The sequence below is a fragment of the Chiloscyllium punctatum genome, chromosome 10 (assembly GCF_047496795.1).
Source record: "Chiloscyllium punctatum isolate Juve2018m chromosome 10, sChiPun1.3, whole genome shotgun sequence".
Lineage (NCBI taxonomy): Eukaryota > Metazoa > Chordata > Chondrichthyes > Orectolobiformes > Hemiscylliidae > Chiloscyllium > Chiloscyllium punctatum.
The window spans coordinates 59,583,977-59,610,808 of NC_092748.1; the positions used below are offsets into that span (position 1 = coordinate 59,583,977).

Consider the following 26,832-nt stretch of genomic DNA (forward strand, 5'->3'; position numbering starts at 1 on the left):
CAAAAAAGAAGGGGCCCATTTGGCCAATTGTATCTGTTTGATACTCTGCAATAGCAAAACAACTAGTTCTGCTACTCTTGTTTTTTTTCCCATAGCCTTGCAAATTTTCTCTTCTCTAATAAGTATCCAATCCACTTTTGACAGCCATGGTTGAATCCATTTCCAGTATGTTCTAAGGCAGACAATTCCAGATACCAACCACTCACTGCATTAAAAAAAACTTTACCTCATTTGGTATTCTCCCAATGGAAACAGTTTTGTACTATCTACTTTGCTCAGACATCTTGTAGGTTTGAACTCACTGTCAAATTATCTCTGAATCTCTGATAAAGTCCCAGTGTCCAGAACCTGTCTGAGTAAATAAAGTTCCTCATCCCTGGAACAATTCTCTTCATTTTTTTTTCCCTATAACATCTCTATTGCATACATCCTTAATGTAGTGCCAGATGGGACACAATCTAAATGAGACTGAGCCAGTGTTTTCTGAAGACACTCCATTACTCCCTTTTGTACTCTGTTTCCATTTATAAAGTCCAGGATTTCTTCACCTTTCCAGCCTCTTTCAAATATTTTTTGCACGTACAATCCATCACTCCTTTGGACGTATATGCTTTATTTTATATTTTGTCTCCTCATTCCTCCTACCAAAATGAAGCCTATCATCACCCTCTCCATTCACAACACTTCTAAGTTTTGTGTGATTGTAGGCAGTGTTGTAGTACTGATCCACAGAGTGCCTTTCTATATATTCTCCAGTCCAAAACAAAAATCATTTACCAGTGTTTCTTTCCTGTTACTCATCTATATTTCATGTCCACAATACTTCCATCCATTTTCTTCCATGGGCTTCAAATTGTTCACATGTTATGTGACATTTCATCAAATATTCTATGATTGTCCATGTACCCCACATGAACATCATCAACTCTGTTTGTTACGCATGACATCATTTTGTTTTAACAAATCTTTGGCAGCGCTTAACTAATCTACAATTGTCCAAATGACTGTTAAATTTGTCTTAGATTATTTTTATTATATTACCCACTGAAGTTAAATTGACTGGCCTATATTTGCTCATCTTATCCTTGCCTTTTTTGAACAAGGATTTGACATTTGCAGTTCTCCAGTTCCTTGGCATGATCCATGTATCTAAGATTTACTAAGATATTGGCAGCTCAGTGGCCAGTATTGCTGCCTCGCAATGCCAGGGACCCAAGTTTCATTCCTGCCTTGGGTGATTGCCTATGTGGAGTTTTCAATTCTCTCAATGTCTATGTGGGTTTCTGCTAAGGGCTCCTGTTTCCTTCCAGAGTTGAAAAATGTGCAGGGTAGGTGGATTGGCCATGATAACTTGTCTTGTAATGTCCAGGATGTGCAAGCTAGGTAGATTAGCCAGGGTAAATGTGGGGTTATGGGAATAGGGTAGGGGACTGGGTCTGAGTGGGATGATCTTCAGTGTGGAATTGATGGGTTGGATGGCCTCTTTTCATATTATAGGGATACTGTGATTCTAGATTATGACCATTTTCTCCACAATTTCCATCTTTACTTTTCTCTGTCATGGTATGGTATGGTCCAGTAAGTTATAATCTTTACGTACAATAATAGAATAGAATTCCATATTGAGTTTGAGAACAACCTACTCTAGACTGAAGACAGAATTGTAAAGCAAACCCACTTCATAAACTGAGAAAGATTGTGTCAGTAGACTAAAGGATTTGGTGGTAAATGAACAGTTAATGGACCAATTCAAACTGCAACAAAAATCGTTTCTAGTAGAACACAAAACTTGAGCAGAAATTCAAATTCAGAAATAACAGTAAATACTGGTGAAACTCAGCAGGTTGGACAGCATGTGTAGAGAGAGAAATGGAATTAATGCTTCAATCCTGAAATTACTATTATTTAAAACTGATCAATTCAGGGCTTAGTAAAGAACTTTGAGCCAGTGTCATTAAGACCTTAAGAAATAGGATCATTGTTTCTGCTCTGTCACTCAGTAAGTTTCTGGCTGATTTAATCTTGGCTTTAACTCTACCTCCCTGCCTATAACCATAGACTCCCTTGACAAAAAAAAGTCAACTCAACCTTAAATATATTCAATCACCCAGCTTTCATTATTGGAAAAAAATTCCAAAGACTGCAGGTAATTACGAAGGCAAATGGAATATTATCCTTGATTGCTGAGAAATTGGCGGACTGTGTTTGCAACAAATCCAAACAAGCAGAAACCCTAGTCACTCTCCCCTACATCAAAGACATCTTGGAAATGACTGCCAGACTATTCAGACCTCTTGGCATCATAGAAGCCCACAAATCCACCAACGCACTAAAACAGCAGCTAATGAACTTGAAGGACCCTATACAGACAACAAGCAAAATTAATGTAATTTATAAAATACCTTGTAAGAACTGTAACAAACACTATATTGTACAAACGGGCAGAAAACTAGCCACCAGGATACATGAACATCAACTAGCCACAAAAAGATGTGACTAGTATCCATACATAAATAAGGAAGAACACCAATTCGACTGGGACAACACATCCATCTTAGGACAAGCCAAACCGAGACACATGTGAGAATTCCTAGAAGCATGGCATTCTAATTGGAACTCTATCAACAAACACATTGACTTGGATCCCATTTACCACTCCCTGAGAAAAAGAACAGGAAATGACATCACCAACCCAAGGAAACATAAACGCATAAATAAAAAGCGAGCCATACCACCAGCCACATGTGGAGGCTCACTGATGCTGTTAACTAGTATGGTGACGAAACTTCTAAAACAGAACTTTCCAGCTCAGTGAGCAACCCTACATCCAGAACTATAATCTAGGTGTCATGTGATTTCTCACTTTATTCATAGTTATAGATTCTCTTAGAGGAGAAAACATCCTGTCAGCTCCTAGCATGTCAACACCACCCCCCACCCCCCCACCTCCTAACTTGGAATCTTGTAGCTTCACAAGACAACCTTTCATTCTTCTGAATTCCAATGAGTATAGACCCACTCTTTACTGTATCTATAAGATCACGCCTTCATCTTGGAATAAGACTAGGGAACCTTCTCTGAACTAGTTCCATTGCAAGCATATCCTTCCTTAACTTAGGAGACTAAACATCTTCACAGTGATCCGTACAGTCTCTCAAATGCCATTTAAAGGTGTAGCAAGCTTCTGTATTTTTACACTCCCTCCTTGCAAAAAAGGCTAAAATTCATGGTGCTTTCCAAATTACCTGTTACATCTGCATGCCAAATCTTTGTGATTCATGTGCAAGGAAACTCAAATCCCTCTGAACTGTAGCATTTGCAGTCACTCTCCAAGTAATGTTCTGCTTTTCTGTTCTCCTTACCAAAATGAACACCCTTTTATTTTCTGACATTATATCCCATCTGACAAATTTTTGCTTGTTCATGCAACTTATCTATGTCATTTTTCAAAGTCTTCATATCCTTCCCACCCATTTCTCAAAAACTTATCAGCAAATTTGAACTCAATACAGTTTATCCCTTCATCCACGTTATTAATTCCAATTATTAATTGTAAAGGACCCAGCACTGATCCCTTTGACTGTCTACTAGTTACAAACTGTCAACCTAGAAGTGACCCATTTATCCTGACTCAGTTCCTGCTAGTCAACAAATTATTTTTGAATACTAACAAATCAGCCTGGAAACGATAAACTCTTTTCTCGTGCAGTAACTGTTTATTTAGTATCTTATCAAATTCCTTTTGGAAATCCAAATACGCTATCTTATCAGTGCTCCTTTATCCATTCTGCTTATTGAAATCCATGAAGAACTCTGGTAAATTTGTTAAAACGCTGTTTCCTTTCACATTACTATTATTGATTCTACCTGATTATATTCGGGAATTCTATATGTTGTTTGTGATTTTGGAGAAGATTTATAGCTTATGTGTGGATCAGGTTGTAAGTTTCAAGTACGCTCATATGAAGAAGGGACATAAATTCAACTGGGACAATACATCCATCCTAGGACAGGCTAAACAAAGACATGCACGGGAATTCCTTGAGGCCTGGCATTCAAACTGGAACTCCATTAACAAACATATCGATTTGGACCCCATTTACAAACCTCTCAGAAAAAGAACTGGAAATGATATCACCCACCGCAACAGACCAAGACACATAAATAGCAGGTGGGACAGAACACCAGCACTTCATCAGAGGCTCACTGATGATGTCACCTAGCATGGTGACGAAACGTTTGAGAAGAAATCTACCAGCTCAGCAAGCAAACTTATAACCTGATCTATATGTTATGTTATTCCCACACTTGCATCTTTGTGTGTAGTGACTCCAAATCAAAAACTCCCTGGATTCATGATGATCAACTGCATTTTCTTCACAGCTTTCATCAAATTTGTTCTCTGCCCTCTCTCAGCTCTATCTCTTTTAGACATACAGAGTAACCATATAGCCTGGCCTGGCCTGGCAAATGGAATAGATAAGGCCTGCTCTAAGATATGAAATACTGATGAAATTATCTATTGTGTTAAAACTGCTCTTTTCATCTAAAAGGTATATGGGTACACTAAAATTTTCCTGTTTTTACCAGGTGCCTTCAAATGTTCTCTGATCTGGGGAAATTATATAAGTAATTTAACATCCCTGGTGTATACTTTCACTTCAAATCTCCCATGATCCCTACAGTCTGGCTGATATTCAAAGAAGCTATTATAGTTCTAGGTCTGTATACCTCTTACCACCATTGCAGCAATGCATAAAGAACTCGCCTTTAATGTGCAACTCGAGGCTTAGCTGGCAAGCTCTGCAGACCAAGAGAAAGTGAGGACTGCAGATGCTGGAGAGTCGGAGTCGAAAAGTGTGGTGCTGGAAAAGCACAGCAGGTCAGGCAGTATCCAAGGAGCAGGAGAGTCGACATTTTGGGCATAAGCCCTTTATCAGGAATGACTCTGCATCTTACATTTACAGCAAAAATTCCAATTCTGTAACTAAGGAATAATCTGATAACATACGCACTTTTATCAATAATCGAATCTTCATTACTGGATATGGAGTAAATACACATTTCTTTATATGAATACATAAAATTGGGTTCCTTTCTTTGGATACTAGCAGAATGATGACAAAATAGTACATTTGATGTTAGTAGAAAGATATAAGTAAACAGCCACAATTGTAGGAAATTAGAAAGAACATAAAATATAAGACCAGACAATGGAAATGGGAGTTAGCCTTGCAGAAACACTTTACAAATTGGCATGTTTTCAACATATTTGTTCTTATTTTTCATCAAGTTGATTAATACAGCTGCAGTTATTTAAAATTCATTGACATTGAAAATTGGAATTCAGAACAGTGACCAATCTAACTTTATTGGTTATATTGACAATGTTGTCTATCACTTTGGTAATGGCTTTGGCTTAAATAGGTTGCTAGTAGAAAATTTGAAAGGTTCAGTCAGGGGGAGAGATCAATCTCGCTGTCTGGATACAAATTAATTTGATTGAAGACTACTAAGCATTATAAAGATGCAATACTTTCTAATTGTATTAAAACTTTAGGTGGAAAAAATGTGAAGTGATATTTAAATTCACATCAGGTGTTGTCAGTTGTGTTAGAGGCATTTAACATATGCCTCCTTTTAAATAAAAAGTATCCAGTTGATCCCTTCAGACATTGCAGAAGGAGTTATATCACAGGCTGTAAACATGTCAAATAGCACAGGGGAAATTGGGCCCAAGCAGACTGAAAAATACTGGGTGTGAAATCAGGATAACTTACATCCATATTTTGGTACTAAAAGTGCTCAAGTAGTTCAATGCAATTTCTGGTCAATGATAACCCCAAAAATGTTGATATGGGATTCAGCAATGGTCATTGAATGTCACAGAGTCAGAGACATATACAGCACAGAAACAGACCCTTCAGACCAACTCGTCCATGCCAACCAGATATCCTAAATATATCTAGTCCCATTGGCCAGCATTTGGCCCATATTCCTATAAATTCTTCCGATTCATATACTCATCCAGATGCCTTTTAAATGTTGTAATCGTTCTCGCCTCCACCACTTCTTCTGGCAATTCATTCTATACACACACCACCCTCTGTGAGAAAAGGTTGCCCCTTCGGCTCCTTTTAATCTTTGCCCTTCAACCTATGCTCTCTGGCTTTGGACTCCCCCAACCCAGGGAAAAGACTTTATCTATTTACCCTAGCCATGCTCCTCATGATTTTAAAAACATCAATAAGTTCACCCCTTAGCTTCCAACGCTCCAGGGAAAATAGCCCCAGTCTACACAGCCTCGCCCTATAGCTCAAATCCTCCAACCCTGGCAAAATCCTTGTAAATCTTTCCTGAGCCCTTTCAAGTTTTGCAACATCCTTCCTATAGCAGGGAGACCTGAATTGCGTGCAGTATTCCAACCATAGCCTAACCAATATCCTGTGCAACCTCAACATAACCTCCCAACTCCTATACTCAATGCACTGTCAAACATCTTCTTCACTATCCTGTCTACCTGCAACTCCACTTTCAAGGAACTATGAACCTGCACTCCAAGGTCTGTTTGTTCAGGCCTTGCCATTTATTGTATAAGTCCTGCCCTGATTTGCCTTTCCAAAATGCAGCACAACTCACATTTAACTAAATTAAACTCCATGTGCCCCACCTTGACCCATTGGCCCATCTGATCAAGATCCCATTGTACTCTGAGGTAACCTTCTTCGCTATTCACTATGCTTCCAATTTTGGTGTCATCTGCAAATTTATTAACCATACCTCCTATGTTCACATCAAAATCATTTAGATAACTGACAAACGGCAGTGGACCCATCAACGATCCTTGTGGCACTCCACTGATCACAGGCCTCCAGTCTGAAAAAGAACCCCCCACCACCACCCTCTGTCTTCTACCTTCGAGCCAATTCTGCATCCAAATAGCTAGTTCTCCTTCTATTCCATGTGATCTAACCTTGCTAAGCAGTCTACCATGAAGAGCTTGTCGAACACCTAACTGAAGTCCATATAGCTCACGTCCATCGCTCTGCCCTCAGCAGTCCTCTTTGTTACTTCTTCAAAAAACTCAATCAAGTTCATGAGACACGATTTCCTATGCACAAAGCCATATTGACTGTCCCCAGTCAGTCCTTGCCTTTCCAAATATATGTTACAAGGAGATGTTTAGATTGTCTCTTACTGGATCCAGCAATGGATCCCACTTCATTGCTTTAAGGCACGCCTAAAAATGAATAAACTGGTCGATTCTACATAAAATACATGCAGGTGATATATAGCTTTCATTGATTAATCATTTTAGGAAAGATTAATAAAGAGGAACCTTACCGACTTCCTGGGCATGGTTCACTTTCAATCTAGTTACCCAATAGCGAAATTGCTTTAGATTCTGTAAGATCTTGTTTGGATTCATAGAGTCAGAGATTCATTGAGCCCCACAGCACAGAGACAGGCCCTTTGGCCCAAACTGGTCCATGCCTACCAAAATGTCCATCCACGCTAGCCTAATTTCCCTGCACTTGGTCCAGATCCTTCTAATCTTTTCCTATCCATATATTTGTCCAAATGCCTTTTAAATGTTATTAATGTACCTACCTCAACCACTTCTGCTGACAGTTCATTTCATATAGTCCCACCCTCTGTGTAAAAGAAAATTACACTTCAGGTCCTCTGTTATTCTTTCCCCACTAACCTTAAACTGATGCCCTCTAGTTCTCAATTTCCCAACCCTTGGAAAAGAACGGAGTGTATTGATTCTATCCATGTTTCCCATGATCTTATCTATAAGGTGCACCCTCAGTCTCTTACGCTCTTAAAACAAAAATTCAAAGTTTATTCAACCTCTCCCTATAACTCAGACCGTTTGAGTCCAGGCAACATCCTTGTAAATTTCTTCTGCATTCTTTCCAGCTTAATAACATCCTTCCTATAATAAGGTGACCAAAACTGAACACAATACTCCCAAGTGCTCTCTCACCAATGTCCTGTATAACTGCAACATAACTTTCCAACTACAATACTCAATGCCCTGACTAATGAAGGCCAGTGTGCCAAATGCCTTCTTCACTGCCCTGTCTACCTGTGACTCCACTTTCACAGAACTGTGCATCTAAGCTCCAAGATCTCTCTGTTCCAATACATTCCTTAAGGCCCTACCATTCACCATGAAATTCCTACCTTGATTTGACTTCCAAAATGCAAGACCTCACACATCTACATTAAACTCCATTTGCCATTTCTCAGCACACTTACTCAGCTGATCAAGGTCCTGCTGCAGTTTCTGGTAACCTTCTTCACTGTTCACAATACACCTCCCACCCCTTCCTGGACCATCTCTGACACCTCCCTCCCCTTCCTGGACCTCTCCATCTCCATTAATGACGACCGACTTGACACTGACATTTTTTACAAACCCACCGACTCCCACAGCTACGTGGATTACACCTCTTCCCACCCTACCTCCTGCAAAAACACCATCCCATATTCCCAATTCCTCCGCCTCCGTCGTATCTGCTCCCAGGAGGACCAGTTCCACCACAGAACACACTAGATGGCCTCCTTCTTTAGAGACCGCAATTTCCCTTCCCACGTGGTTAAAGATGCCCTCCAATGCATCTCGTCCACATCCCGCCCCTCCGCCCTCAAACCCCACCCCTCCAACCGTAACAAGGACAGAACCCCCCAGTACTCACCTTCCACCCTACCAACCTTCGCATAAACCACATCATCCGAAGACATTTCCATCACCTCCAAACGGACCCCATCCCCAGGGATATAGTTCTCTCCCACCTATTTCAGCTTTCCGCAAAGACCGTTCCCTCCGTGACTACCTGGTCAGGTCCAAGCCCCCCAACAACCCACCCTCCCCTCCTGGCACCCTCCCCTGCCACCGCAGGAATTGCAAAACCTGCGCCCACACCTCCTCCCTCACCTCCATCCAAGGCCCCAAAGGAGCCTTCCACATCCATCAAAGTTTTACCTGCACATCTACCAATATCATTTATTGTATCCGTTGCTCCCTATGTGGTCTTCTCTACATTGAAGAGACTGGACGTCTCCTCAGAGAGCACTTTAGGGAACATCTCCAGGACATCCACCCCAATCAACCCCACCGCCCTATAGCCCAACATTTCAACTCCCCTTCCCACTCTGCCGAGAACATGCAGGTCCTAGGTCTCCTCCACCGCCGCTCCCTCACCATCCGACGCCTGGAGGAAGGACGCCTCATCTTCCACCTTGGAACACTTCAACCCCATGGCATCAATGTGGATTTCACCAGTTTTCACATTTCCCCTTCCCCCACCTCACCCCAGCTCCAACCTTCCAGCTCAGCACCATCCTCATGAATTGTCCTACCTGCCTATCTTCCTTTCCACCTGTCCACTCCACCCTCCTCTCTGACCTATCACCTTCATCCCCACCCCCATTCACCCATTGTACTCTTTGCTACCTTCTCCCACCCTCCTCTCTCACCTATCACCTCCATCACCACCCCCATTCACTTATTGTACTCTATGCTACTTTCTCCCCACCCCCACCCCCTCTCATTTATCTCTCCACTCTGCAGGCACCCTACCTCTATTCCTAATGAAGGGCTTTTGGCCGAAATGTCGATTTTCCTGCTCCTCGGATGCTGCCTGATCTGCTATACTTTTCCAGTACCACTCTAATCTAGACTTTGGTTTCCAGCATCTACAGTTCTTGTTTTTACCCTGTCCACAATACAGCCTACTTTAGTGTCATCAGCAAACTTACTAATCATGCATTGATATGGATAATGGACAGTAATGGGCCCAGCACCGACCCCTGAGGTACTCCACTAGTCATCGCCTTCCAGTCTGACAAGCATTCTTCCAGTATTAGCTTCTGCTTCCTACCATCAAGCCAATTGTGTATCCAATTTGCCAGGTTGCCCTTGATTCCATGCAGTCTAATCCTTCAGAGCAGCCTACCATGTGGAACCTTATCAAAGGCCTTACTGAAATGCATAAAGACTACATCTGTCACCCTGGCCTCATCAAACTTCTTGGTCACTTCATCAAAGAATTGTGACAAATTTGTGAGGCATGGTTTCCCACTCATAAAGCCATGCTGACAACTCTTAATCAAACCTTGTCATAGAGTCATAGAGATATCCAGCATGGAAACAGACCCTTCGGTTCAACTCGTCCATGCTGACCAGATATCCTGACCTAATCCAGTCCCATTTGCCAGCAGTTGGTCCATATTCCTTGAAATCCTTCCTATTCATATACCCATCCAGATGCCTTTTAAATGCTGTACCAGTCTCCAGCACTTCCTCTGGCAGCTCATTCCATACACGCACCATGCTCTGTGTGAAAAAGTTGCCACTTAGGTCCCTTTCATATCCTTCCCCTCTCTCCCAAAACCTGTGCCCTCTAGTTCTGACTCCCCCACTTCCATCCCATGCAACATCCTTGTAAATCTTTTCTGGACACTTTCAAGTTTCACAACATGCTTCCGATAGGAAAGAGATGAAAATTACACACAATATTCCAATAGTGGTCTAACCAATATCCTGTACAGCCGCAATATGACCTCCCAACTCCTATGCTCAATGCTCTGACCAATAAAGGAAAGATATCAAAAGCCTTTCACTATCCTATCTACCTGCGACATTACTTTCAAGGAGCAATAAACCTGCACTCCAAGGTCTCTTTGTTCAGCAAAACTTCCCATTACCTTACCATTAAGTGTATAAGTCCTGCTCTGATTTGCATTTCCTTGCATTTATCTAAATTAAACTCCATCTGCGATTACTCAGCCTATTGGCCCGTTCGATCAAGATCCCGTTGTATTCTGAGGTAACCTTCTTTGCTGTCCACTTCACCTCTAATTTTGGTGTCATTTGCAAACTTAATAACTTTACCTTCTATGTCCACATCCAGACATTTATATAAATGACAAAAAGCAGTGGACCCAGCACTGATCCTTGTGGCACAGCACTGGTCACAGGCCTCCAGTCTGAAAAGCACCACCCTCTGTCTTGTACCTTCGAGCCAGTTCTGTACCGAAATGGCTAGTTCTCCCTGTATTCCACGAGATCTAATTTTGCTAAACAGTCTCCCATTAGGAACCTTGTCGAATACCTTACTGAAGTCCATCTAGATGACATCTCTCTCTCTGGCCTCTTCACTCATCTTTGTGACTTCGTCAAAAAACTCAATCAAGTTCATGAGACATGATTTCCCACACACAACGCCATGTTGCCTATCCCTAATCAGTCCTTGCCTTTCCAAATACATTTAGATCCTGTTCCTCAGGATTCCTTTCACCAACTTGCCCACTACCGATGTCAGGCTCACTGGTCTATAGTTCTTTGGTTTGTCTTTACCACCTTTCTTAAATAGTGGCACCCTCTTAGCCAATCTGCAGTCTTCCAGCATCTCACCTGTGACTATCGATTATGGAAATATCTCAGCAAGGGACCCAGCAATCACTTTCCTAGCTATCCACAGAGTTCCAGGGTATACTTGATCAGATTCTGGGGATTTATCCATTTTTATGCGTTTCAAGATACTCAACACCTCCTCCTCTGTAATATTTTTTACGATGTCACCATCTATTTCCCCACATTCTCTATCTTCCATGTCCTTCTCCACAATAAACACTGATACAATATACTCGTTTAGTTTCACCCCCATCTACTGCAGTTCCACACATAGGCTGCCTAGCAGATCTTCGAGGGGCCCTATTGTCTCCTTAATTACCAGTTTGACCTTAATGTATTTATGAAATACCTTTGGATTCTCCTTAACCCTATTTGCCAAAGCTATCTCATGTCCCCTTTTTGCCCTCCTGCTTTCCCTCTTTAGGGTATTCATGCTGCGTTTATACTCTTCTAAGGATCAATTTGATCTATCCTGTCGATACCTGACATACACTTTCCTGAGTTGTACCCTTTATATACCTCTTGAGGAAACTTTCCTGAGTGCACTTAATAAATTTCACCCCATCTAAGCCCTTCATGCTCTTGCAGTCCCAGACTATGTTAGGAAAATTAAAATCCCCTACAATGACAAACCCAATGTTCCTGCAAGTCTCTCCTGTCTCTTTGCATATGTGTTCCTCTAATTCCCATTGACTACTTGGGGGCTGTACTACAACCCCAATAACATTACTGTCCCCATCTTATCTCTTAGCTCCACCCACAAAGCCTCACTGGATGATCCTTCAGTTATTTAATCTCTGACTACTGCTGTGATACTTGCCTTAATCAAAAATTAAACTCTCCCTCCCCTCCTTCCAACACCTCTGTCCTGCCTAAAGCACCTGTGTCCTGGCACATTAAGCTGCCAGTCCTGTCCCTTCCTTAGCCATGTTTCTGTAATGGCCATAATGTCCAAGTCCCATGTACCTGTCCACGCCTTGAGTTCATTGGCCTTACCTGTCAGTCCTCTTGCCTTGAAATAAATGCAGTTTAATCCAACAGGAATTCCTTGCTCCCTTTTGTGTTCCAGCCTGACCTGTATCTTCAACTTACTATTTCTGATTACTGTATCACCTTCGAGCCTCACCTTTGCCTCCCTGCTGTTGAGGATTCCACCCCCCATGCCAATCTAGTTTAAACCCTCACTTGCCCAAACTAAGAATGTGCAATGTCTGTAGTCTGCAAGGTGCATTTGTGCGAAGGGTACTTAATCTGGACACATGACTCTCAAAGCCATTAAGTAAACACCAATGTCACTACCCTGATTGTAACGCGCCCCTTTGATTTTGAGTGTCCACTTCTCTATTACCCAATAGCCACCTGGCCCCGTAAATTAATTAAGGCAACAACTGAATACCTTACTGCTGAAAGGGATCCATTTTGTCATATAAAGCGAGTTGCTTAAGATCCAAAACTCTTGCTATGTGTTAATTAACATTTCACATTAACATCTTCATATTAAGGTCACAGACTGAGTTTAACATTACATAAATATGAGCAAAAACTTACATTTGTTGGCATGTGTTTTGAAGGCTTTTAATGCTGCGAGGTCGAGCAAGATTTTTCACCATATCTTACCAAACTCACGTCATCAACAATGTACTCCTCCCCTATGCTACTCCTTTTATCTGATTTTTGCCCCTTCATACCATGGCGCCGTTCCCAGAAGAACTTGCCATTCAGGGGATCTGTCTAAAGTCCAGCATTCCTGGTGCTCACACTATATTTAAAAGGCTGCTGTACACCAGGATAAATACTGACATCCCAACATTGTCCTGTTCAGTGATGGATATTCATTCAGAGGATGTGAGCAAAAAGGAAGATGGCATCACAATTCTCCAATAGAGTCCTGGTGGCTGATCGGGAGGATGAGGCGTCCTCTTCCTAGAGGACCAGCAGAGAAAGTCCTGAATCAGACCCTGGCAACCTTGTCCGAGGTGCCACTGTGGTCTTCATGGTGTGGAGAAATGGCCAGCAGTGTAAGAAGCAGGTCAATAAACTTCTCCACTCTGCTAGGATAAGTGCCATTTTTGTTTTGTCTGCCACTTCACACTCACTCTATCACTGCTACTGCACTCATCTCCCATCAAGGGACATCCTGTACCACTATCTCTATTGCCTACAACATCTTCCCTTGCTTGCTCTCATTAATTTTTAACCTTCCAGACCGCTATCTGTCCTGTGCTTTGTCTACTCACTTGCCCAGGACACTTCACCACCTTTTGATCACCTGCATAAGTACTATCAACCATACCACTCACTTTCATTTCAATCAATCACTTCTGTTCTTTCATTGCAGGCGTGCACAGAACATGGTAAGGCAGAAAGGTCCTGGACAGGTGGAAGGGTGCCAAACATCAGGCACCCTACCCACTTTGAGGAGGGAATCCTAGTCCTTACTGGAGTAGACCAGGATCAGTTCTGCAGAAATGTTGAGACATCTATATCTAGTTAACTGAGATGTCTGGTGGTTATGAAAAGGACTGTATTTTTTTTTTCTTTGTTTGAGTTTGGCATTGTCTCTTTATCCTATGATATTTTGGCTGTCAATTTAAAAATATTTCATATGAAAAGTTAAATCACTAGATAATATGAATGGCACTTGCCTATATAATTTGCTCAGTGCTGAATTTAGAGTAGATAATCCTGGGCAGGTCATGAATTTCTTTCCCAGATAATAGAATTTTGTCATTTAATGGACACCGAATGGCTTGAATGTTATGTTTGGGGCATTATTTAGTGTTAACTGGGATAGCATAGTTTCATATAATAATCCATCCTTTTCAACAAATTATTAATATATTAGTCATCTCATCAAAAAAAGTTTCGATTGGGATGTACAGAGTTCTGTTTTTATCGAATTGAACAGTATAGCAGGAGGCCATTTCATAAATGTAAATTTGTGCTGGCTCTTCCATAAAGAAATCTAATTAGTTTGTCTACCTGGTTTTTTCCTTGTAGATAATTTCTTAATCAACCTGTTCAAAGATGTTATGACATCCCTCTAGAACAGGTGGGACATGAACCGTGACCTCTTTGCTGAGAGGTAGGGACAGCAATACTGCACCACAAGAGCACCCATTTAAAGGGTTTCCTTGTGGATTTTATGCTCAAGACTTTGCTCCTAAAACCCTCTGTTTCAGAGGCATGCCTGCTATCCACAGATTTTTTCTTTTCCCCCTGAACAATGTATGCAATCCTGAATTAACAGCTGGTATTTAGTTTCCGACTCCCACCCTTTTGAACAATGCATTCCAAAACCTTGTCTCTTTATTCTAAAGTATCCAGTCTTTTTTTTGCCAATTGCCTTGAATCTAAGCTGACCAGTTTGCAAAACCCTTCATGCATTTAAATAGTTACTTTTAATTGACTCTATTCAACTTTTCTTAATGATGAAAAAAGCCTATGGTTTCTGCCTCCATCAACTGACTTCTGACATTCACAGTGATGTAAGTAGATAGTCCAAATACTGACATATTATTGCTGAAAATTGAATCAATACTGTACCTTCACATATTATAAAAAACTGTTTGCAGGGTGAAGCCATGGCACTGGGATGGAGTGAGTCACTCTTGCAGACAGCCAATTTGGACACAAAGGGATGAATGACCTCCTTCTGTGATGTAAACATTTCACAGGTTGAATTATAAGGAGCGCTTTATAGAATGCCCTCTGAACGAAATAGCCAGCTGCCCTACAGCTACTTTACAATTGACAGGGCATTAATTTGCTCAGGGCAAGACTTTGTAAACTGCTGTGGAGGATGTTCTGCCTGAGGGAGCTACAATTGCTCAGATTGTCTTAAAGCTGTGTAGTCTCAGCAGTGTTTGGTTCAAGCAGTGGCTTATTGTGATACTGAGCTACGATAGTTCCCCCAAATATAAGATGCCATGGAGGCTGGACTGAAGGTAGAACTGAGATATGATAGGTCATAAATAGCATACCCCAGTGAGCATTTAGGAGCCTGTTTTGCAAGATCTTGGGGAAGATGAAGAGGAATGATGTGCACTGGACCCGGAAAATGGGATGTGCCCCTTTGCCTGACTTAAACTCAGGTTGAAAAAGTCACTGGGCTACCTCCTTACTGTGGGCTTATGCATGCAATGGATAAAGTAGTGTTGAGAGTGAGATGAGACTCATACATGGCCATTAATAGGGCAGCCAGGCATCCTGACCTCCACTTGACCCCTCCATAAAATAAGAGATTGGTCAGGAGTTGGTGTGAAGGTGGCAGTTGGCTAAATGGCGACTCCGAACATTTACTACCTGTGAGCACAATGGCAAGGAAGTGGAAAGTACAGCCAAAAAAGTTAAAGGTCTAATTTAATTAAAATGCATTAAAATAGTCAGCCAGGGAGTGCCACCCTGAGCGCGTATCTTAAGCCATTCACCGAACTGCTATTATAAGTTCTCATGGAGAAGGGTGCAAACAGTTTCAAGAGTTGATTCATCCTACCTCACTGGGATTGCAACTTTTTCTCTGAATGTATCCAACAGTGATAATGAGACAAAGGGCAATTCTCATTATTCATGATTTTAGTCAAGACCCTTTGAGAGAAGATTTCACTAAGAAAGATCTACTCATCAAAAACAGTACCCTTCCTACCTGATCCAGGAATCTCTTAGAGCTTTAAAGAGACAACTTTCCAAAAACCACAGCAACAGGACAAACAGTACTGTCAACACACCAGCCACTGTTTCGTGATTCCTGAATCAACTCAAGGATTTTACTTTTCTGAGTTAGTTTATTCATGTATGTCCCTTGGCCACAATGCCAGTCTCCTGCTCTCTAAATTTCAACTTGTCATCTACTTTAATACCTAAGTACTTATACTTAGTAACTATTTCATTGTCCATATCATGAATCTTAAGGGGAGCAGAGTTGAAAAATGTGATGCTGGAAAAACACAACAGGCCAGGCAGCATCCAAGGAGCAGGAGAATCGACGTTTCGGGCATAAGCCCTTCTTCAGGAATCTTAATGGTAGCAAAAGAGTATTCTGGGTAATCCAAGATGGAGGATGTGAGAAATTTGTGTCTGTAAGATCTGCTCCTTTTTTGAGGTATTTTAGGTGTTGGAGATGATTTCTTTGAATTGCAGGAGCAGCAATTATTGTTTTATATGCTGTTGCATTGTTTGGAACTTTGGAGAAAAGAAGTCTAAACAGCGGCACTTTTAAAGAGGAGAGGGACAGACAAAAGGCAGCACATGGTCAGTGAAGGAGAGAGACACAAAAAGAAAACTGATGCAACGGTGAATCTGTGCAGTTACTGACTTTGCTGTTTGAATTCACGTATCTCTGGACATCGGAGTGCAACTAGGAAAAGTAACAAACAGTGAAATTCACAAGTGATCTTGGAGGAACCTGTTTGGGAGAGGTCACAACACAGAAACATATAAGTGCATAATTTTAAGTGTAGCCTTGCTGTAAATCTACAATAGTGAATAGAGTGGTTCTTTCTCGATTATATGTTTTATTGAGATCTGTCTCTTGATTAAATTTTAAAAATATAAGCCATAATTATTAAATTAGCCTGGAGCAGTGTTTTAGAGCAATAAGACGGTGCCGATTTATGTGTCTGTAGATCGTGAAGGAGTAAAAATGGCCTTTAAGTAGAGTGAAATACTGTTCTTTTGATGTGGGAGTTCAGAGAGAGTTTACGTGTAACTGAGGATGATATCTGCAATAAATGTTTTTGGTTGCGATTTCTATCAGATCGAATGGATCAGTTGGAGCGACAGTTAGAGGCAATGAGGAATTTACAAGAGCAAGGGAATGTGATAGATGGCAGTTATAGGAACTGAGAAAAGCTGCAGACACAGTCAGATAGATGGGTAACTCCAGGACAGGCAGGAGAGGAAAGTAGCTAGTACACGTGCCTTCTGTGGCTATCCCCATTTCAAACAAGTATGTTGATTTGTAAAATATAGGGTGTGATGGACTCTGAGGGGAATGTAGCATGAACAGCCAAGTTTTTGGTATCAAGACAAGCTGTAATGTAATGTGCAGTACGTCAAGTTCCAAGTGATTGATTGTGTTAGGGGACTCTGCAGCAGTTTCTGCAGCCAGTAGTGAAAAATCAGAATGGTGTGTTGCTTCCCAGGTGCCAGGATCAAGGAGGTCTCAGAGAGGGACCAGAATGTTCTCAAAGGGAGAGAGTCCAGGAGGAGGTCATTGAACACATTGGAACTAATGCCATAGAAAGGGAAAAGGATGATATTCTGAAGGGACAATATAGAAAGTTAGGCAGGAATTTAAAAAGGAGATCCTCGAGGGTAGTAATATCTGGTTTACTCCTGGTGCTATGAGCTAGTGAGGGTAGGAACAGGAGGATAGAGCAGATGAATGCATGGCTGGGGAGCTGGTGCATGGCAGAAGGGTTCACATTTTTGGATCATTGGAATCTCTTCTGGGGTAGAAGTGACCTGTACAAGAAGGATGTATTGCACCTGAATTGGAAAGGGACTAATATACTGCAGGGAGACTTGCTAGAGCTGCTTGGGAGGATTTAAACTAATAAGGTGGGGGGAGGGGTGGGGGAGACTCAAGGAAGTAGTGAGTAAAGAGATCAATCTGAGACTGGTACAATTGAGAAAAGAAGCGAGTCAAACAGTCAGGGCAGGAAGAGACAAAGCAGAGAACAAGGTAGGACTGATAAATTAAACTGTATTTACTTCAATGCAAGGGGCCTAACAGGGAAGGCAGATGAACTCAGGGCATGGTTAGGAACATGGGACTGGGATGTGGCTCAGGGATGGATAGGACTGGCAGCTGAATATTCCAGGATACAAATGCTGCAGGAAGGATAGAAAGGGGGACAAGTGAAGAGGGGGAATAGCATTTTTGATAAGGGATAGCATTACAGCTGTACTGAGGGAGGATATGAGAAATAAGAAAGGGATAATCACCTTAGTGGGATTGTATTGTCGACCCCCTAATAGTCAGCGGGAAATTGAGAAAAACAGTTGCAAGGAGATTTTAGTTATTGGTCAGAATAATTGTGTGGTTATGGGGGATTTTATGAGGGGGATTTTAACTTTCCAAACATAGACTGGGACTGAGCTGAAAATATGTTGCTGGAAAAGCGCAGCAGGTCAGGCAGCATCCAAGGAACAGGAGAATCGACGTTTCGGGCATCAGCCCTTCTTCAGGAATGAGGAAAAGTCGATTCTCCTGTTCCTTGGATGCTGCCTGACCTGCTGCGCTTTTCCAGCAACACATTTTCAGCTCTGATCTCCAGCATCTGCAGTCCTCACTTTCTCCTCATAGACTGGGACTGCCATAGTGTTAAGGGCTTAGATGGAGAGGAACTTGTTAAGTGTGTACAAGAAAATTTTCTGATTCAGTATGTGGATGTACGTGCTAGAGAAGGTGTGAAACTTGACCTACTCTTGGGAAATAAGACAGGGCAGGTGTCAGTGGGAGAGCACTTTGAGGACAGTGACCATAATTCTACTAGTTTTAAAATAGTGATGGAAAAGGATAGACCAGATCTAAAAGTTGAAGTTCTAAATTGGGGAAAAGCTAATTTTGACGGTATTAGGAAAGAACTTTCGAAAACTGCTTGGAGGCAGATATGCGCAGGTAAAGGGACGGCTGGAAAAGGGGAAGCCTTCAGAAATTGGATAACGAGAGTCCAGAGAAAGTATATTCTTGTTAGGGTGAAAGGCAAGGCTGGTAGGTATTGGGAATGCTGGATTACTACAGAAATTGAGATTTTGGTTAAGAAAAAGAAGGAAACATATGTCAGGTATAGACTGGATAGATCGAGTGAATCCTTAGAAGAGCGGTGGCACGGTGGCGAGCATTGCTGCTTCACTGCAGCAGGGACCCGGGTTTGATTCTAGCCTCAGGCAACTGTCTGTGTAGAGTTTGCACGTTGTCCCCATGTCTGCGTAGGTTTCCCCCAGGTGCTCCTGTTTCTTCCACAGCTCAAAGATGTGCAGGTTAGGTGAATTGGCGATGCTAAATTGCCCATAGTGTTAGGTGCATTAGTCTGAAGAAAATTGGTCTGCATGAGTTATTCTTCGGATGGTCAGTGTGGACTTGTTGGACACTGTAGGAAATCTAATGTAATCTTAAAAAAAAGTGTATAAGGAGTATATTTAAAAGGGAAATCAGGAGGGCAAAAAGGGGACACGAGGTAGCTTTGGCAAATAGGGTTAATGAGAATCCAAAGGGTTTTTACAAATTCAATAAGGACAAAAGGGTAACTAGGAAGAGAATAGGGTCCCTCAAACATCAGCAAGGTGGAGCCTTTGTGTGGAGCTGCAGGAGATGGGGCAGATACTAAATGAGTACTTTGCATCAGTGTTTACTGTGGAAATAGACATGGAAGATATATAATGTTGGGAAGTAGATGGTGATATCTTGAAAAACATCCATATTACAGAGGAGGAGGTGCTGGATGCCTTGAAATGCATAAAAGTGGATAAATCCCCAAGACCTGATCAGGTGTACCCTAAAACTCTGTGGGAAGCTAGGGAAGTGATTGCTGGGCCCCTTGCTGAAATATTTGTATTCACGATAGTCACAGGTGAAGTGCCAAAAGACTGGAGGTTGGCTAACATGGTGCCACTATTTAAGAAAGGTGGTAAGGACAAGCCAGGCAACTACATATCAGTGAGCCTGACATTGGTGGTGGGCAAATTGTTGGAGGGATTCCAATGGGTAAGATGTACATGTATTTGGAAAGACAAGGACTGATTAGGGATTATCCACATGGTTTTGTGCGTGGGAAATAATGTCTTATGAACTTTATTGAGTTTTTTTTAAAGAAGTAACAGGGAGGATTGATGAGGGCAATGTGGTGGATGTGTGGACTCAGTAAGATGTTAGACAAAGTTCCCCATCGGAGATGGTTAACAAGGTTAGATCTCATGGAATACAGGGAGAACTAGCCATTTGGACATAGAACTGGCTCAAAGGTAGAAGACAGAGGATGGTGGTGGAGTGTTGCTTTTCAGACTGGAGGCTTGTGACCAGTGGAGTGCCACAATGCTGGGTTCACTACTTTTCATCATTTATATAAATGATTTGGATATGAACATAGGAGGTATAGTTAGTAAGTTTGCAGATGATACCATAATTGGAGATGTAGTGGACAGCAAAGAGGGTTACCTCAGATTACAACAGGATCTTGACCAGATGGGCCAATGGGCTGAGAAGTGGCAGATGGAGTTTAACTTAGATAAATGCGAGGTGCTGTGTTTTGGAAAAACAAATCTTAGCAGGACTTAAACACTTAATGGTAAGGTCCTCGGGAGTGTTGCTGAACAAAGAGACCTTAGAGTGCAAGTTCATAACTCCTTGAAAGTAGAGTCACAGGTAGATAGGATGGTGAAAGGGGTGCTTTGTATACTCTCCTTTATTGGTCAGAGTATTGAGTACAGGAATTGGAAGGTCATGTTGCAGTTGTATGGGATCTTGGTTGGGCCACTTTTGGAATAAGGATGTTGTGAAACCTGAAAGGGTTCAGAAAAGATTTTCAAGGATGTTGCCAGGGTTGGAGAATTTGAGCTGTAGGGAGAGGCTGAATAGGATGGGGCTGTTTTCCCTGGAGCATCAGAGGCTGAGGAGTGACCTCTTAGAGGTTTAAAAAATTGTGAGGGGCATGGATAGGGTAAATAGACAAAGTATTTTCCCTGGGGTGGGGGAGTCTGGAACTAGAGGGCATAGGTTTAGGGTGCGAGGGAACAGATATAAAAGGACCCAAGGGGCAATGTTTTGATGCAGAGGTGGTGCGTGTCCGGAATAAGCCGCCAGAGGAAGTGGTGGAGGCTAGTACATTTGCAACATTTAAAAGGCATCTGGATGGGTATATGAATAGGAAGGATTTGGAGAGATATGGGCTGGGTGCTGACAAATGGGACTAGATTAGGTTGGGATATCTGGTTGGCTTGGACGAGTTGGACCGAAGAGTCTGTTTCCATATTGTACATCTCTATGACTCTAATATCATCACCTATCCCAAATCAGCTCGAAGAAACAGTTGTAATTTTGAAATCCTAAGCAGTTACGTAACTTGCTTCAGCACTGGAACATTTTTCTTGTCTTCTTTAAGCCATCAGATTGTCAGTTGGTAATGTTCAATCAACCAGTTCCTAATGTAGTGACATTTTGTAACGACGAGCAAGATTTCATTATAAAAGCAGTGGAGTGTATCAGGGATCTCCTTAAGCAAATTAGATGCAGTAGCCCAACATTTCCTATTTAGAATTGCATATCTTCATGCTACTTTATATTCCTATAAAATTTTTATTGACAAGTATGCTACTACCTGTAAGATTTCTGCAGAGTTTGAGACCATAAGACAAAGAAGCAGAGGTGTTATTTTCCTCATAAAAGACGTTCAGCTGACTGGCCTATAAGTTACCTTTCTATGTTAGTTTCACTACCATCTTAGTTAAGTTCGGTACCCATAGGGAGGGCCTCAACAGGGACCTTGGGTTCATGTCACATTACAGGTGACTACCATTGCACTATACACACACATAGATACTCCTACACACACACACTCTCACACACACACAGGCATTCCCATACACACAAACACACGGACACACATATACACAGACGCGCACACAGACACCCACACACACCCTTACAGACACACACACTCCCACACTCACACATGCACCCCCTCACAGACTTAAGACACTCTGAACTCACTACACACACACACACACACACACACATACACTTTCTCATACTCACAACCCACAACTCAGACAGACAGACAGACACACACACACACACACAGACAAAGACTCACATGCATACATATATTTTGTGGGGTGAATTTGTACTTGCAGGGTTACATTGTACTTTGCTGAAAAACTGCACGCATTCATGTAGAACTCTGAGCTCAAAAACTGCATGAATTCATGTAAAACTCCATTATCTCACTTTTTAGATTAGAATCAATCTAAACATCATGGCATAGGCAGAGAACACAGAGGGCTAACACCTTCAATATATTGTCTAGCTATCACCATTGTTAACAGCTAACCTGAGAATGCAACTTTTTTTAAAAAAAGGTTTCGTCATTTACACATGAAAGAAGTGAAACTGTCATGGTATTCTAACAGATGAATGTCTTAACAGACAATCAGTTTTTCAATGTATAATTTCAGTTACATCACACTGTAAATTTTTGCTATAAATTCTGTGTGTTAGGATTGAGCCCTCCACTACCACCTGATGAAGGAGCGTCGCTCCGAAAGCTAGTGTGCTTCCAATTAAACCTGTTGGACTATAACCTGGTGTTGTGTGATTTTTAATCTTTTCTCTAGTGATATTTATTGTGCTTATATCCTCTCCTTTTTTCCCTTGGTTATTTAATCATTTTGGACTGTTAGTAGTGTCTTCTACTGTGAAGTCTGATGCAAATTATTTAATCAACTTGTCTGTGCAATTTAAATAGTGCAATATAATGGAAGACAAAAACAGAAACAATGTTGTGTAGTGCATGGTGAATTCCTCTAGCGTTGTAGGTAAGTATCAGAGTATACCCTAAAGTAGAAACAGGTACCCTGAGCATTCATAGCTTTTCATGATGCATGTGCCATATTGATCAATTAAATACTTAATGTTGCAGTTGTATAAGACTCTGGTGCGGCCACATCTGGAGTATTGTGTGCAGTTTTGGTCGCTATACTAAAGGAAGGATGTGGAGGCACTGGAACGGGTGCAGAGGAGGTTTACCAGGATGTTGCCTGGTATGGTAGGAAGATCGTATGAGGAAAGGCTGAGGCACTTGGGGCTGTTTTCATTGGAGAAAAGAAGGTTTAGGGGTGACTTGATAGAGGTGTACAAGATGATTAGGGGTTTAGATAGGGTTGACCGTGAGAACCTTTTTCCACGTATGGAGTCAGCTATTACAAGGGGGCATAGCTTTAAATTAAGGGGTGGTAGGTACAGGACAGATGTTAGGGGTAGGTTCTTTACTCAGCGAGTCGTGAGTTTATGGAATGCCCTGCCAGTAGCAGCGGTGGACTCTCCCTCTTTATGGTCATTTAAACATGGATTGGATAGGCATATGGAGGATAGTGGGCTAGTGTAGGTTAGGTGGGCTTGGATCGGCGCAACATCGAGGGCCAAAGGGCCTGTACTGCGCTGTATTCTTCTATGTTCTATGTTCTATGTATCTCTGCACAATGGAATTTGCAAACATCTTTTTCCGAATCTGTCACTCCTTTCGCTAGAGATTTGTGCATGCTAAACATGGACATACTTAATAATATTAATATATGGCAACTTTCTCACTGACATATTAACTGAGATAACATATAACAAAATGTTATATTCCAAGATTTCCACTGAATATTTTATTAATTGCTAAAACTGCTTTGTCCTATCATAATTAAAATTAGGTGAAGTTTTTATCTTGTCAACAAGCCAACTTGAATTCAATTGTATATATTTAAAATCAAATATATTGTGTTCACTTCATGGTGTCAGTTGAGATGTATTATTTGAGTTTAGAGTTGAGATGGATAAATATATATTAAATATCATGTTTATCAGCTCAAGTTGTTTCTGAAGAATTTTATAAAATGTGACTTAAAGTCTGATTTAGAGAATTTTATGAAGACAGGTCCTTGTGTGTCCCCGTCCATATGTGACTTGAAATCAGAGACAAAAAAAGAAATTATTCCACAGTGGACAATTAAAACAGTAAGTGATCTTAAATTACTTAAGTGTGCGAAACAGTATAAACTATCACAATGGGCATTTGAGATAAAAAATGAACATTGTACTGTTTACTCTCTCAAATATTCTTTTTAATGTCTCTTGCATGCTGAAATACACATGTTAAGTGACTTATGCAAAATTCATTGCTGAAATAATGAAACTTGAGTGGATCATCTAATACTGTATTTACAATGACATGCTCCATAAGCACAATGAATGTTTCCAATTACTACTTTTGAATTTGTTTTGGATTGATTCAGAACATTCTGATACAGAAATCAATGTGGTAAATGCTGTGGCTGCTATGGTGAAGAGAACAATCTATTTATATTTTCAAGATGTAAAAAGTGCTATGTAAGAAATAGGTGCAGTTTTACCTGAGTGGTACCAGTTTTGCCTCCAAGTCTGAGGACTGCTGTTTTTAATCTCAGTCCAGATTTGAGCACATAGTCTGTTCTGACACTGGCCGACACTTCATTGCAGTCTGAGGGACTGTTCTACTATTAAGATGTGCCATCTGTTAAGTAAGATAGCAAGATTGGGACCTGTCCACTTCTCAGCTGATTGAAAGTAATTGCTTGGCATTGTTTGAAGGACAGGTGAGTTCTTCTTATGTGCTGGACCATATACCATAACCAACATTGCTACATAGATTAACTGATCATTATCTCATTGCTATTTGAAAATCATTAGCTATCTTATTTGCTGACAAAGCAACTTAGATTGCATCTCAGATGTATTTCATTTGTTGTAAAATACTTTGGGATGTCCTAAGGTTAGGAAAGGCTTTAGGAAAACAAAAAGATTGTTCCTTTTAAGTTGAACGCAATCCTTAAGTGGAAATGATTGTATGACTTTTTAATAATGTATAGTTCTTACACCAGTCAAACAGATATTCAGCAATTTCATTTTTTCTTGTAGTGAGGATCATGGTATCATAAAGTTGTGTCGCAGACGTTTAGTGCCAGCAATCATTTCACGATACATACTTGATAGGTTGTCTTTAGAGAAAATGCACTGAAGCAGTATGAGCATAGTGGGTTATGCTTTTTAATTTCTTTTAGTGGTTGTGATGTTTTGGTGACCTGTTACAGCTTTATTGTTAGTTTGCTTTTGCTAGTTTTTATGTTAGCGACTTGAGGGTTTTTGATCTTTTTTATTTTGTGCTGCTGATGTCAGAGAATGCCCAATAGCAGCTATTAAGGCAGAGTTCCTATGGTTACTGCTGACGTGCTCCCTGGTCCTGAGAGCAAATTCACAGCTGGTTGATTTATTTTTAAAAATGTTAACAGTTCACAGGAAAATATTGATGTGAAGGTTTATATTTTCTATATCTAATGAATTTGTGAGATTAATATTATTTTCTAGCAATACACCATAACAATGTTTATTTTACATAGGCCATTGTCACTTTTTATATTTTATGTACTATATTATAGGCCATAATGAAAATCCAGTGCCTTTGAGTGGATTTTCAGCCATACCTTGAATTAGTCTGAGAAATCCTTTCATTAGGTGAGCGATTTTGGTTAGTAAGATGCATCTAATACCTCAACGTTCCAGGTTTTCTTTAACAAACTCTTTGATATAGTTTCTTAATATCTACTGCATATGTAATAATGCATATAGGACCATGAATATTTAATTTGTACATGAGAGAGGCTACTGAAAGTACAATAGGTATTTGATGGGAATGTAATAGTGAGTTGGTGATTTTGCATATTGTCCAGCCGCAATACACCAAAGACCAGAGGGATGTCAGTATTGGTCCAAGATCATAACATACTTTGAGTTAGAGTAGATCATTGACAAAAAGAAGGTTAACCAGTTTTCAGTTCCCATTATTGTTCCCCATCTCTCACTGTTTCCCCCCCATTCATTCTGTTGGCACTGTATGCACTCTGTATGGCCATCATTCACCTAATTCTAAACCTTGATTCCTATATTTCATGTGCAGAGTTGTATTTTCTCAGAAAAAGAGCATGACTTTCAAGTAAGTAGGAACTTTTTCTCAGCTTCAAGTGTGTTGCTGCTGTGTACAGTCCTCAGAGACCCTCAATCCTGACTCTGATTGAGTTTGTTCACCCTCCTAGAGCTCTAGTAGCACTTTTACTCTGATATTGATGATGATCCTTCGACTCTCAAGTACACAGAGATCCTTAAACAAAATTCACTCCCTCAGCTTCAGACCTTGGTGTCAGTTGGATATGCAGTTTGCTTCTTTGCAGCCTCCACGTTCTGTTCCTGCATCATATGTTGCAGTTGTCCCAATTTCAGGACCAGTAACCTATTCATATCCATTCTGTACATTTCTACTAATTCAGTGCATACCATTATATGTGAGCACTGATATAAGCATATGAGCATATTTAACAGTTGTCCATGCAGTATGACTTTCAGGTTTGTATTTAATTGCTTTGCTAGACCTCAAATCTTTGCTGAATCCTGGAAATATTAAATTGCCAAATAGGCACAGTGATGATAATCTATTTTATGCTGTTTCAGTGGACTAAGATAATATTATACGTTGAGATGCATTGTGGACTGAATCTTTCGCAGGCCCTCGTGTTTATGCTGCAAAGTCCTGGTACTCATCCACCTTTTGGTGAACTTGTTTGAGAGTTCCAAGTCTACAATTATGCATTATTGGCTTCCAGGTCTGAAAAGG

General features: G+C 41.0%; 1 protein-coding gene across 9 annotated transcripts in view; it reads left to right on the plus strand.

The window, feature by feature from the left end:
* The window catches only part of myo3b (myosin IIIB), a 586,128-nt gene that overhangs the window by 109,277 nt on the left and 450,019 nt on the right, over nt 1-26,832 (plus strand). The gene's annotated exons all lie outside the window — the stretch shown is intronic.